We start from the raw sequence: 15070 nt of genomic DNA, 5'->3' as shown, positions 1-15070 counted from the left end.
ACCCTTCTATATACTGTGGGTATATTAACTCACGTTACCCAACAGCATCTCTTAGGAATATTACCCTCATTTTTATAGAAGAGGGGAAAGAAGGAAAGGGAACAGAGATTTTAAATATGTTACCTGAGGTGACAAAACCAGTTCGATGGTGGAAGGATTGGGAGTTTAGGGGTCTGGCTTCAGAGGATGTTCCCTTAATCACCTCCTCCCACGGCATACCATGAAATACACTTGAATTCTTCAAACCTGAAAAGATTATGGTTTCATTCACTGACTGCTGGTGGAATTGACATGGATAGAGTCATTCTGCTTCTAAGGAGGACAGATGTCACTTCCATGAAACTGAATGTGACTGGAGACACTATTTGGGTTACAAAACTGAACGATGAGTAAAGACCCAGTTTTCCCCCAAAGTAGTCATGCAAACAAATACAAAGATTAGAATCACAGAACATCAGACGAGCAAGGATTGATGGCTAAAGGCAGGGCACAAGAGCCAAACCCACTCCTTAGGAACCAAGACTTCTTACTGCAGCAGGCCCTCACCCAGGGAGAGGAGGGGTTAAAACAGTGGGAGGCTTTGCCCAACACCCAGCACCAGCCATTCGAGATCCCAGCTGCAAAGTGAAACAAGTCATACTGGGATATTTTATTGCCTGAGATGAACAGGAAAGTTCCGGCATTATCATTCTGAAGCAGGGCTGCACCGTTCCCCAGTGAATGCATTTGCAGGGTCAGGCAAAACCAACGGGAATTCTGCATCTAGCGAAGTCTCGGGGCTGTGACTTGCCCTCTACAGAAATGCTGAAGTAATTAAGGTCTGTGGGGTTTTGTATGTGCTGTGGGAACACTGGTGATCTCAGAGGAAGAGCTCCAATAGAGGCAGCAGGAGCAGGAGGGAATGTGTTGGGGAAATAAACCATATCCGGGGAACTGCACCCTAAATTAAAGGGAAGACACTGCAAGCAGCCAGGCAGGCTGACCTGAAGACTGTGGCTAGTTCAAAGTGCGAAAACATTTTTCAGTTTCTGACTGGTGTCAGTTAGGTGTTTTCACCTGATGTCTGTCTGAGGTATTAAGCAATCATAAGAGGACATGATGGGTCACAGAAAGATTCTAAAGGACAGGACTATCTCAGAAGTGAGCAGTTGGAAGAGAAAAATGAATGTACATGTGCACAGAGATGATACAAAAAGCTCTTGAATAGGCCAAGGAGTTGGAATTGAGGGCAGAAATAATAAGCCACACACACATATATGTATATTTATGTCTATAAAATAAAATCATAGCTTTAGGTCAGCCTCATTGTATTCATTCCCTTGGTCCGAATAGCTAAAGTTTCAAAGTGTTGCCTATGTTTGACCTGCTTCATAAGTGGCAACACAAAGATTTCCACCATTCTCTAGCAAAAACAAAAGGAAAGTGCAATGAATGCCCCTGCTTCTACAAAACATACTTGACCTGGCAACCAGAAACAGAATAAAAAGCGAGAAAAATTCCTCCGGCATAAGCGGCAAGTTGTTTCGTACTTGATTAACTTTTCAAAATGTTAAAAGCTAAAGGTCAAATTAATTTTAATGGCGTTCAAAGTACACATAGATTTCCCTCACTTTAAAAAAAAAATTCTGCCCAGAGCACAGAACTCAGGAGAAAGAATGAAGTGAGGAGGGTTAGGCAACAGGCAGGTCCCCACAAGCAGGACCGACCCTCCCTTACTTTTTGATTTCTAAAATGACTTAAAATTTAAAAACATAAGATGGGGCTAACTTCAGAAGACGCCAAGCTGCTGAAACGCCCAGACAGAGAGATGACCCATCTCCAGGTTAAGAACTCTGGGGCCTTCTCAGGGTCCTGTTTTGCAAAGGCCCAGAGCCCTCACTCATACCCCACATCCTGCAGCATGTGAACTGCCCGGCATTACAGCTTCAGGATTAATCCTGGAAGAAACATCAAGCTGATGAATCTTCCCAGTTTCACAGCTCCTGGAGCGCCCCACCAGGCAACATATTCACTGTCACTGTCACTGTCCTCCTGTTGTTCATTGAATTGCTCGAGCGGGCCCAGTAATGTCTCCATTGGAGACTTGTTGTTACTGTGTTTGGCATATTGAGTATGTCATGGGTAGCTTGCCAGGCTCTGCTGTGCGGGCGAGATGCTCTCGGTAGCTTGCCGGGCTCTCCGAGAGGGGCGGAGGAATCGAACTCGGGTGAACCATGTTGGCTGCGTGCAAGGCAAACGCCCTACCGCTGTGCTATCGGTCCAGCCCATATTCAACTTCCACAATGCTGACAGCCCAATAGGAGCACAGAAAATGAGATGGGGGTGTGGCATAGGAGCCCACTAAGCTCAGTGAGTGAAAACAATAACAGAAGGCTCAACTAGCTCCAAACATCTCCGTAAATCCTCCGACAATGACTTTAACGACACCATTGTGAGAGATAACAATTTCGCAAATTTTCTTTTATTAAACTATTTTTTAGCTAATTCCAGTTTCCAATCTGTTGTAGCAAGCAATATAAAATAGATTGTTTTGTGCCTTCTCAGAGTGTGGGTGGGAAACTGGGGACATCGGTGGAGGAAAGAAAGCTCACACTGGTGGTGGGATTGGTGTTGGGACATTAAATGCCTGAAACAAAAGCAACAAAAGTAAGATGGGAGAAATAAAAATGCATTCTTGGGTATGAACAAACTGTGCATTTAACGAAGCAAATATTTCACAAATTGTTCAAACGATTCCATTGCCTTTCCTGACAGAATGACCCATCAACGTGTGGTATGCACTCTCTTACAAAAGGCCCAGCTAGTTCATCCAGTAGTGCTCTCTCTAGTGCATTATCAACCAGAGTCCTCAAACCAAAAAGCTTCCAAAAACAGGGAGGTGGGGTAAGATTTCTAAGAAAAAGAGAATTGGCTCTTAGCAGACTAGACAGCCCTAAAGGTGTTTAGCCATCAGAGGCGGCCAATGTCACTGTCAATTTCAGCCAACTGTGTCCTCGCAGGGAAAGGTTGTCACTTACTACTGGAATTTGAGAGGTTCATGGGACATTTGCGACTTATATCCATTAAATTTTTACAAAAATGAAAAGCTGGGGTCAAAGAGATAATACGGCAGGATAGGTGAATTTTACGTAGTCTATTTAATATATTGTTAATTTATACCTTAAGGGTATGTTATTGAAGGATTTCACACCAGTTTTTAGAAATAAGACTGACATGCAGTATGTGTGTGTGTGTGTGTGTGTGTGCGTGCATTACACTATATGCACATATGTGTGTATACAAACCTAATGAAGCTCTGACATGGGGGTCATTGTGGCATCTTAAGAAACACAGAAGACTGCATTTTGCTCTGTGCTTAGAAAAAAAAATAAACAGTAATGTAAATATCTGGCTATGTTTACTTGGGCAACACAGACTTATACCCACAACCCCAGTTAAGGCCTCTTTCAATAAATTAAATGGACACCTTAAGGAATATCAAACCTCAGAATAGTTGGAAGAATTTATCGAAAACACCTGGGCTTTGTACAGCTCCAGACAATTTATTTTGACAACTTTTTGCTTTTTGTTTTGTTTTTGGATCATACCCAGCAGTGCTCAAGGATTACTCCTGGCTCTGCACTCAGAGATCACTCCTGGCACTGCTTGGGAGACCATACAGGGTATAGGGGGATTGAACCTGGGTCAACCACATGTAAGGCAAGCTCCTTGCTTGCTGTACTATCGCTCTGGTTCCATAATAACTTGTTTGTTTTATCTATAGTAACTGACTTTGTTTTCATCACTGGGAGAGTTTAAGTAAAATTTCCTAGAAATATTTGATCTCTCTCCATAGAACTTCACTTAGTACCTTGTATCATTTGGCAGTTATTTCTCCTTTTTTTTTCCTTTGGTCTTAAGTTTTATTGACTTTTCTCTATTAATAAAGGAAATATTTGGTCTTGTACAAAATTTAAAAAAAATGTATAAAAAGATAAAGTTGAACTGGGGGTAGGATTGAGTGGGGAGAACCATGGTAAAAGGAAAGTGGACACTGGTGGACGGTGTGGTGTTGGGACACTGTATGCATAGAATCCGACGATGAATAGAATTGCTAATCATGGTGCCTAATACAAGAAAAAGAAAAAGTGGAAAATTACCCATAATCCCATCACCCATAAATACGATTGCCACGGTCATGTAAAATCTTCCAGACTTAGGCCCGAGAGAAAGCTCAATGAGTGGTGTGCATGCTTCATACGAGGGAGGTCCAGGTGGATTCCTGGCAATGCATGGTTCCCCAAGCAATGCCGGGAGCGACCCCCAATCACAAAGCAGTGCTCTGACTGAATACCACAAGATGCCCCGAAACAAAACAGAATTCCAGCTGTTTATCTATCTGCAAATCCACAATCCTACCTCACTGCAGTGTTTATTAGTCTACTCCATACTATACGATGCAAACATATTTCCCATATCAATAAATAGGTTTACAGCCTCAATTTTGATAACAAGACTATCTGATAATCTTCTTACTTAAATTCCGGATAAGAGGGAGCAGGAAGCTTGGTTAATTTTTTAAGCTATGTTTAACAATGCCTCATTCAACACTGTTTAACATCTTTACATGCTCCTCAGGTTATACTTAGAGGAAACCTTGTTAAAAGTAAAGTCAAATATATTTTAAAACAGTATTTTTTTTCTTTCATAAAAATATGTCTATATTTCCTTTTGTTCGTTGTTGTTTGTTTGGGGGCCATAGCGGGTAATACTCAGGAGTTTCTCTTGGCTCTGCACTCAGGAATCAAGCCTGGTAGTGCTCAAGGGATCATATGAGATGCCAGGGATCAAATCTGGGTCAGCTGTGTGCCAGGCAAGTACCTGACCTGCCATCCCACCTCTCTGGCCTCTATATTTCTTATATTAAGAAAATAGTAATATACAAAATAAAGGCTTGCTGCAGTTCCTATGTGTCAGATTCACCACATTCACCACCAATGCATAAGCACCACTGAACATACCCCCATCCATCCTTTCCTGTTGTTTCGTTAGCTATTTACCTAAGACCTCTTAGTTAGTGCTCTTTTTTTTTTTTATCAGAAAGCAGACCATAGCCAGTTGGAACTCAATTACCACATTATGTAACCTTGTGTTGCACAGCATTACTTAAAAGATATTTGGTAGAAAAAAAAACATAATTCAAAGGAAATTTGAGAAATTTTCAGCTTTGCTATTATAAACAATAGAACAATGAAACTCAATGTCTTTTTCTTTCCCTCTTAATTAGATCAGGGGATAAGTACTTCAAGGTTTCCGATGAACATATCCCTCTCTGCAGAAGTCAACATCAATTTTTTACGTTCCAAGCAGATTCTGCAGTCCACATCCATTTCAACTTTGATATCTATCAACCTTCTGAAAAAAAAAAAGCATGACTTTCTGTTGGCATTTTAAAAATTGACAAACTGAACCTTTTGTTTGTGTATGTATTTGAGCCTTTACAGTGAGTTAGTAAATCACTTTATGAGACATTATCTATAAATAAAATAGCCGTAATAAACTACAGTTGTTCTGAAAATCATCGACTCTAGTAGGCTGGAAATTTTAAAAGAAAAAGAAAACATTCTTTGCATTTTTAGATATCATTCTGCTGTTCTCACTATAATTTCCCTTGACATTTATTGCATTTTTTTTTTGCTTTTTTTGGGGGGTCACACCCGGCGATGCACAGCGGTTACTCCTGGCTCTTCACTCAGGAACCACTCCTGGTGGTGCTTGGGGGATGCTGGGAATCGAACCCAGGTCTGCCGCGTGCAAGGCAAACACCCTACCCGCTGTGCTATTGCTCCAGCCCCACGTTTATTCCATTAAGGGAGAACAACCACTTTCCCATAGTGTATTAACATAAACATGTTCCAAAAGATCACCATAAGATGTTTTGCTATAGCAATTCAGTATAGCACAAATACATTCCCAACTTCTCTCTACAGTACAAGCATTTCAATAAATATTTCATTCAATCCCCTGGAACAGATGGTTAAAGCAATACAGGAGGCAAATGCTGCTTCATCACAATATCAACATCTGGAATATCTGAAACATTAAAAATTAGGGGTGTAATCTCGCTCGGTTTCATTTTTTTTTCAGAGCTTTCATTTTTTTAAATAAGCACCCATTAGGAACAATTGTGACTGATTTCCTTTAGAGCAAAAACACAGGGAACATTCACTTTTTTTGAGAAAAACAGGAACTAATGACCTGCAAGTGAATTCAAGATAATGAGCAGAGATTGGCGCATTCCATCAAAGCATTCTTGTTTAAATCCTTAAAAACAATATTCAGAATACCTATTTTTTTTTAAAAACAAAAAGCAAATTTTTGTGGGTTCACTTCACTTCTGATGGAAGGGCTGGGCTTTGGGGGGGGCACCGCAGATGGTGTTCAGGCTATTCTGAGCTCTATGCTTGGGGAGAAGTGAGGTGTCACTCCTGATGGTGTTCAGGGGACCATATTTGGTACCAGCAATCCAAACAGGTTCTGGCCACATGCAAAGCAAATATTTTAACCCCTGTTGTACTAAATCTCTGATCTCATCACTCACTTTTTTTTTCCTGTCTTTTTTTTTTAAAAAAACCTTTTTTATTGAATCACTGTGTCACTCACTTTTTAAAACTCTAGCTTTATTTTAAAATGCACACATCAACTGTGCAAAACGCTTCCGTGTATTTAATTAACTATCATTGCAGAAATCAAGGTAATTATAATTTCAAACAAAATCAGTTTTTAAAACATTGAGGCTTATGATTAAGAAATGTCACTGAAGTCATATAATTAAGGTGAGGTTAAGATTTACTCCAATAACTAGAATACATTTTCTATCTTTGTTACTGTATCGCTTTTTGTGTTAATTTATTTTCTACTATATCTGTACTAGCAATGCTTAATAGAATATAGAGGGTAACACTATGACATGGACTAACAGTGTGAAAATCCAGTAAATTAAAATATTTATATGTCTAAAGCATTCAATCAAAAGATATTCAAATTCTCATTCCTGGATTTAAAAATGTTGGTACACAAATACAGCGAATTCAACAGACAAATCTTATTTTCCTAGCTCATTATTTGAAAACAGGCCCCTAAATATAATATATTCCAAAATATAGTGTAAAGAGATATGAAAACACTAGGTCTTGTTTTCCTTATTACAGAAAGTACGATGACACTTAGAAATGGAAAGACCATCCTATGTCACTAATAGTATTGTGAATTCACCTCCAGTGGGTGGGATGTGCTGACTAAATATTCTTAGAAACAACCCACCACTTAAGAGACCAGGGAGACAATCTGGAGGTTAAGGCCCTGGCACTGAGCCTATCTGCTTGGATCCTCCGCACAGCATATGACCCCCAAGCACTTCCATAGTGACTGCTGAGTACAGTCAGTAAAGCCCAGAGCACCTCCAAGCGTGGCTCTAACCTAAAATTCCTAGGCCCCCACAAAGTGGCTACTGAGGCGTCCTTTGTTTTACTAATTGGGGGCAGAAACACAGAAAGGTGAAAAGCTTTGCCTCCTCACCACCCTGCAAGAACGTGACTCTCCGGGCAACTGAAATAGCACAGGCCTTGCAAATGCCTCTGATCTTATACCCCAGCTCCTTTGCTGACTGCTAGAAAAACCATCCAACTTTCCTCTCAAAAGTTTCCTATTGATTCTTCAAAATTCATTCCAGGCGGGTCATTCAGTGGAAGCCTCCTGATGGTGCTGCATGAACCCTGTGCAGTGCTGGGGAGTGAGCCAGAGGTCTGTGCACGCAAGGCAAATGCCTTAGTCCCAGTACTCTCTGCAGTCCCTCTCCTCCCTTTTCCGTTAAAGAACCTTGTGATTTTATCCAGCCTCACTGAATAATCCAGGATAATCTTTTCTTTTCTTTATGTTTATGCATGGGCTGGAGCGATAGCATAGTGGGTAGGGTAGGGCGTTTGCCTTGCACGCGGCCAACCCGGGGTTGGATTCCTCCGCCCCTCTATCCAGAGTATTCAGCCCCCATGGCAAAGCCTGGCAAGCTACCCGTGATGTATTCGATATGCCAAAAACAGTAACAACAAGTCTCACAATTTGTTGTGAGATGTTACCGATGCCTGTTCGAGCAAATCGATGAACAACGGGAGGACAGTGCTACAGTGCTACATGTATATGCATGTGTGTGTGTGTGTGTGTACACGCGCGCGCACACACACACACACACACAAGCATGCGTGTGCACATACATGCAAATGGATTGAATTCAGTACAGTCAAACAAGCTCTCTAGCACTGGGCTATGTCCCTGTCCAGGATAATCTTATTTGAAGATCATCTGGCTAGCAACTCTAATTCCAGTTGTGATTTGAACTCCCTCTCACCATGTAATGTAACTACTTCCTTCCTTCTTTCTTTCTCATACAAACACTAGATAGTCTTAATTACTTTCTTTTGTTTTAATTTTTGGGTCATATTCAGTGGCGCTCAGGGATTGTTCCTGGCTGGGTGCTCAGGGGACCATGTGTGGTGCCTGGAATCAAACTGGGGCCTATTTATACAAGGTCATTGCCTTAACTCGGTAACTGTTTTTGTTTTGGGGCCACACCAGGTGATGCTGAGGGGTTACTCCTGGCTCTGCACTCTAGAATTTCTCCTGCTGGTGCTCAGGGACCATATAGGATTCCCGGGATCGAACCTAGGTCGGCCACGGGCAAACAAGCACTATATTGTCTCTCCATTACCTAAGATACACAACGTCAAACATGAAACTTTATAGGAACGTCTTTTACAGAAATCCTCTGAAATACATGCAGTTTGGTATCCTATTTTAAGGCTTTGTGAATACAAAACTTGTAAGATTTTATGAGAGATAAATGGCCCTCAAGGGAGAAAAGCCAATTTATTCCCAGTAACTAATTTTCAAATGGAGACATCCAGGCCAGAGACACTGGGTACTATTCTATTCCAGGATGCAGTGCTAATTAATTCCAAGTTGACTGCAGAGCTAATGCACGTTCTCATCCCTTTCCTCCTTCTGTCTCTCTCCCTTTCCCACTGTCTCTCTCCTCCTTCTCTTCCCCTCCTCTCTCTCCCTTTCACCAATTCCCTCATCATGAGTGAATTGATTGCAAGTGCTGTGCAGAAAACAAAAATGGCACTTGTGATGTATTTTTAAAAACCGAAAACCAAGATGAGCCTTAAAATTTCATTGAAAACTTTCCATTAAATTGATGCTTGTTTCTGTTAGGGAGAAAATATTAAGCACAGTTGCAACAATCCTGGAATGTAAGTATGTTTTCTGATTTGAAAAATTTATGGACTCTAAATACAGATCAAGTACTTCGTATAAATATCTGGTGTCTGAATGTGGTGTAAGTGTAAAATTCATAATGGATTTGAAGGTGTTCTGAAAGCTGCATCATTAATTTTTAATATTGATTAAATGGTAAATTTTGATGAATGAATTCTTTAAATTTAGTATTGCCTGTTTTTTTTTTTTTTACTTTTCAAGTAAATAAAATTTAAACTTACATATATGGTTCCCATCTTATTTTTGTCAGTGCTATTCTATAGGACAGACTGACATGCGCATGCATATTTTAATATAAAATTCTAGACTATAAAGACAGATAAAATACAAGATATTTGTTGCGCACAAAAAAGGAATTATAGAGGCATACTGTCACAGAAGAATAGATTTATACACAATTAGTATCAAATTCTGTAACAAGATCAAAGAGAGAACTGTTCATTTGCTCACTTGTAATCAATCAATCGGAATACAAGAATGATTAGGACCAAAGGATGTTAAAAAATTACTTGTCTCAAAAGTCCCTTGCTGGCTGGCTGGCTGGCTGGCTGGCTGGCTGGCTGGCTCTTAATTTACAGACAACCTTGTAAAATGAAAACTGACAACTAAGAATTAGTACGCAGACTGGACAACAGCCACGATACAGTTTGAGAAATCTAATTTTCCCTACAATGTGTCAAGCTAACAAAATAAGAATACCAGCAATGCATGGATCTTCCTCATGAAATGTTTAATTCAAGCTCTCCCCTTCTTAGGTTTTGGTATGGATCAGTTCTTGATTTCTAATGCTATCCAAGCCAAGCACGTCTTAAACAGGGACCTTAAAACATATTTGTGCAAAATATCACATGTCCAAAGGGCATTAAAACATTGCCAGAATTTGAACTTAGAAGTAAGGCAACTGTTTCCACTTCCTTCTTCCTGCTGATCTTTGCATACGAGGGGCATGCATGAGGGGAGTGAGTCTGCCCTGGCGATATTCCTGTGCATCACATGACCGACCAAAGATAAAAGATGTCTAAGCAAAGTCTACTCCGGCCTGGAGAGTGAGCTGGTTCTCAAGAGGTCACTCTGTGGCACAAAGAAAAGGAATGTTTGTTCCAGTGACCCAAAGTTCCCCAAAGGGCCAATGGGATCATCTCAGTTTGCTTTGCAGGCTGAGCATGCAGGGGTCACTCACTCTTTTAGAACAGTAGGGGACCCTGTCTGGGTCACCTGAGAATTCATCCTCAGGACAGACCCTCTCTAAGTCTCACTCCCACTTCCCAACAGTCCAGTTTTCCTATTGAAATGCTCCGATTTAAAATTTCATCAAAAGCCCCACCTATAAAAACACGTGACCATAGTATTTATATTGAGAGACTATCAGAAAATCTATAGATACAAAATTGAAAGTTACACAAAGACAGTAAAAACAACCATATGCCAACATCAGTCATCATGAGTGGTAGGATTATACCCCATATACTTTAAAATATTTTCCACAGTTGGGGGCGGGGGCAGTATTATTACTCACACAGAGCAATTCACCATTTTCTTTGGTACGGACGGGGAGTGTGAAACATTTTAAATGATTCATATTATCAGATACTGGAATACATTTTTGAATCCTTGAGTTTGTGAATTAGCATACTTTTTTGATACTAGTAACTGGCACATATTGTAAACCTGGCGACGTCACTGGGCACACGTAAATATGCTCACAAATGCCATACTTCTGCTAATCCAAAGAATGGAGTCTGTGCTAAAAACCAAAAGGAATTCCTTAAGCAAACAGACTTCCTAGACTGTAGGAAATGTGTGTGTCCAAAGAACACAATTTTTAAAAAGTCTTCTTTAAAGTTTGCATGTGAACTTTGGCCACTCAATTACACCATGCATCTAACATCTGCCAAGACTGAACACAAAAGGGAGGTTTTACACATGACATAAAATTAACTCTTCTAACTTGAATGCATTTCAAATGATTTCCAGCAGATTATTTTTTGCAGGTGCGGTTTGGTTTGGGGGTCACACCCAGTAGTGCTCATGGTATACTCCTGGCTCTGCACTCAGGAATCACTCCTGGCAGGTCCTGGGGACCATATGGGGTGCTGGGGATCAAACCCATATTGGCCATGGGCAAGGCAAATGTCTTACCCGCTTTACAATTGTTCTGGCCCTCTAACGGACTTTTTAAACCTCAGTCCACAAATGCAGAAATCAGTTCAAATGTAAAATGGAAGGTATTTATTCCTTAGACCAATCTATGACTAAAAGTTTTTAGTCATAGATCTCCAGAAAAATGCTAGTTATCATCTATAGCTGCTATTCATCAAGAAAACCACACACAAATAACTTATTATTTAAGATGTCTTATTTGGAAAGAAAGAACCTGGAATTGGCAAATACTTTGGGAAGAATACTAATCACACAAATAATGGGATGGCAAAACATGTTGGCAAAACACTTCCTCTAAAGCCAGAGAACAAACAAGGAGTCTTCCTACCACCCCTGCTGCTTAAATAGTTCTCTATAAGTGTTAGCCAAAGCAGGAAAATATGGCAAATAATACAACTGAGAAGATATAACATTGTTAGAAATGGAAATAATAAGTCACTAAAATTTTTTTTAAAAAAAGCTTAGTGGAATCATCCACTTGAAAAAAAAACCAGAGTCAATATATAAAAATCAATAGACTCCCTAATTTCTAGAACTAACCAGCTGGAAAACATACGGGGATTAAATTCACATTTGGGAAGGAAAAAATGGCAAACAAATAAGAACACACTTAAGAAAAGCACACCTGGGGACTGGATGAATAGTACAGTTGGTAGGCCGATCCAGGTTCCATTCCCAGCATCCCATATGGTCCCCTGAGCACCACCAGGAGTCGTTACTGAGTGCAAAGTCAGGAGTAACCCCTGTGCACCGCTGGGTGCGACCCAAAAAGCAAGAAAAAAGAAAAGCACACAAAAGGAACAAAAACCCATATATTTTACTCTCAGGCCTGAAAGACATGAATTCATGAAGTGGTTTGCAATTCTGCTTCATGTGAAAATCCAATGGTCAGGATTATAATATCCTATCAAATAAGTTTTCATTTCATTTCATTTCATTTCATCATCCTGTTAATCGTCGATTGCCTCGAGCAGGCCCCAGTAACGTCTCCTTCATCCTAGCCCTGAGATTATATTCACGGCTCTTTAGGAGAATGAGACCCATCATTGTTACTGGTATTTGGCATATTTGGTACACCATGGGGAGTTTGCCAGACTCTGCCCTGTGGGCAGGCTACATTCGATAGCCATTGGGCAGTAATTTTAGGAGAGAGTATCTTTTGGGGGATTCTGATTGTACATAGTCATTCACTTGTGAGGTAATATTGATTGCATAGGTAAAAATAATACCCAAAGCTCTGTTCTCAAACCCCCAAATGCTTTGAGATTAAAATATATTATTCTACATACATATTTTCTTTATTTACATACATACATATTTTCTTTATTTTCTTTATTATTCTACATACATATTTTCTACATACATATTTTCTTTATGACATCAAATAAGTTTAGGAATGTAATATCTAAATATTCTTCAAACTTACAGTTAATATCTCTTCAAAAAATTGTCTTTAGAACTTGACAAAAGATTCCAATTTTCCCTGAAAACAAACAAAAGAGTAAGGAATACTCAGGAAAATTGGTGAGGGAGAGGATAAGTAACGAAATAGGCTTATACTATGAAATTATATTATCAAAGTGCCAGAGAGATAAGACAAGGTTTAAGACACTTCCCTTGCATGTTGCCAACCTTAGTTTAATCCCTGGCACCAAACAGTTTCCTGAGCATCACCAGGAGTGACCCCTGAGCACTGAGACAGGAGTAGCTCCTAAGCATCACTGGATTTGGCTCATTTTGCTAATGTTATCCAAGTACATTGAGAAGCTATAGAATTTGAAATCTCTTCTGCTTTTATCAGAAAATTATGTTTGAGGATAGTCTAGAATTTAGCACGAAAATAATGGCATTTTAAAATCATACAAAAAAGGTACATGAAATCAGTTTAGTCAACTCTTTCGGGGGAAGATAATTTGATAATTTGGGGAAGATCACATTTAAATACAATTTTTTTTTGCGCTTTTTGGGTCACACCCGGCAATGCACAGGGGTTCCTCCTGGCTCATGCACTCAGGAATTACCCCTGGCGGTGCCGGGGGGACCATACGGGGATGCTGGGAATCGAACCCGGGTTGGCCACGTGCAAGGCAAATGCCCTACCTGCTATGTTATCACTCCAGCCCCTAAATACAAATTTCTGATACAATAAAATTCAAGTATAAAAAAATAAAATGGTAAAAGTATTAGATTAATATCAAGGTGGTATTCGTCCAATAGAGGCATAGAAAAGACTTGAGTGTGACAAACACACAAAAAGATAAAATGCCATTTTATTTGTATAGCACCAAAACGTAAATCTCTAGGAAAAGTAAAACTATAAAATATGAAACTTTAAAGTAGACAAACTGAAACAGAAAGGAAGTTAATAAGTGTACCCAGAGCTGGAGAGATACTATAGCCGGTAGGAAGCTTGTCTGGCACATGGCCCACCCAAGCTTGATCCTGGACACCCCATATACATCCCAAGTCCCACCACGAGTGACCCCTGAGTGCACAAAGCCAGGAGTAAGCCTTGAGAACTGCCAGGTGTGGTCGCAAAACCAAAATAAATAAATAAATATATGTAACCAAAAAACGTTTATGTTACATAGGACAATGCACTAAATCGTGAAAGTGACCTAAAGTATTTAAACACCCCTAAAATCAATTATATGCAAATGTACAGAGTTTTGAATACCATCATGACAAAGATTTTGAAAAAGTGGACCCATCTATTTATAATAGCTAGATGAGGGAATGTAATGTTTTAAAGGAGGGGTGTCCTGGTCAACCTTGGCCTCACAGTATGGGGAGAAGGAAAGAAAGAGTGGAGGGAGAGGAGAAAAGACAGATGAGAACGAACGGAGGCCAGGCCAGGTGATTTGGGTACACAGGTGGCGTTAAGGAATAACAGAGTCAAATATCCAAACCACGGAGTCAACAGCACTGAAGGAAGCTGAGAACACTGGTGGGGGGGAAGTTGACACTGGTGATAGAACTGGTGCAGAAATGTTGTATGACTAAAATTCAAACATGAATAACTTAGTACATCACAGTGCTTTAATGAAAAACTGTGGAAAAAATTTTTAAAATAATGAGGCATCAGTACTATATTGAGCTCTCTGAATGATTGATAATACTGTTCTTGTGACAGAAAAAAATGACCATTTGTTAACTAAAATATTCCAAAGATAACTATTTTATCTATTAACACTTTTAGCATGATTTGCATGTTTTTTATTTTAATATTACTTTAGTAAAATTGAGAAATATCTCTAAGCAAATCAGTATGAATACATTAACCAAAAAGTGTGTGTGGTGGGGGGGAGTCTGGAGTGATTGTACAGTGGGTGGGGCATTTGCCTTGCATGTAGCTAACCTGGGTTCAATCCTGGGCATTATGGTCTTAAGCAATGCCAGGAGTAATTTCTGAGTGCTGAGCCAGGAATAACCCCTGAGCATCACCGGATGTGACCCAAAAAGCAAAAGAACAAATGAAAAAAGCAGGGGTGGGTGGAAACCCATCCAACATTTTTAAGCAAGAAGGGAAATAGGTCTTACTCCTGTTGGTCTAAATTTATACAGATATTATATTTTAGAGACAAATTTGGTAAAATAC

At 39.8% G+C, this 15070-nt stretch overlaps 1 protein-coding gene across 2 annotated transcripts in view; it reads right to left on the bottom strand.

The window, feature by feature from the left end:
* PIP5K1B (phosphatidylinositol-4-phosphate 5-kinase type 1 beta) overlaps positions 1-15070 on the bottom strand; it is a 403907-nt gene that overhangs the window by 322855 nt on the left and 65982 nt on the right. The window contains exon 1 of one of the 2 annotated variants that reach the window (XM_056106897.1): positions 124-221. The exons of the other annotated variant lie outside the window; for it this stretch is intronic. The gene's annotated coding sequence lies outside the window, so the exon portion shown is untranslated. Of the gene's footprint in view, positions 1-123; positions 222-15070 lie in introns of those variants that run through there. 2 annotated transcript variants of the gene reach the window in all.

This window comes from Sorex fumeus, unplaced genomic scaffold, assembly GCF_029834395.1.
Source record: "Sorex fumeus unplaced genomic scaffold, SorFum_2.1 ptg000149l, whole genome shotgun sequence".
In the NCBI taxonomy this organism is placed as follows: Eukaryota; Metazoa; Chordata; class Mammalia; order Eulipotyphla; family Soricidae; genus Sorex; species Sorex fumeus.
The sequence above is the reverse complement of the archived record's forward strand: the minus strand, read 5'-3'. Positions and strand labels throughout refer to the sequence as shown.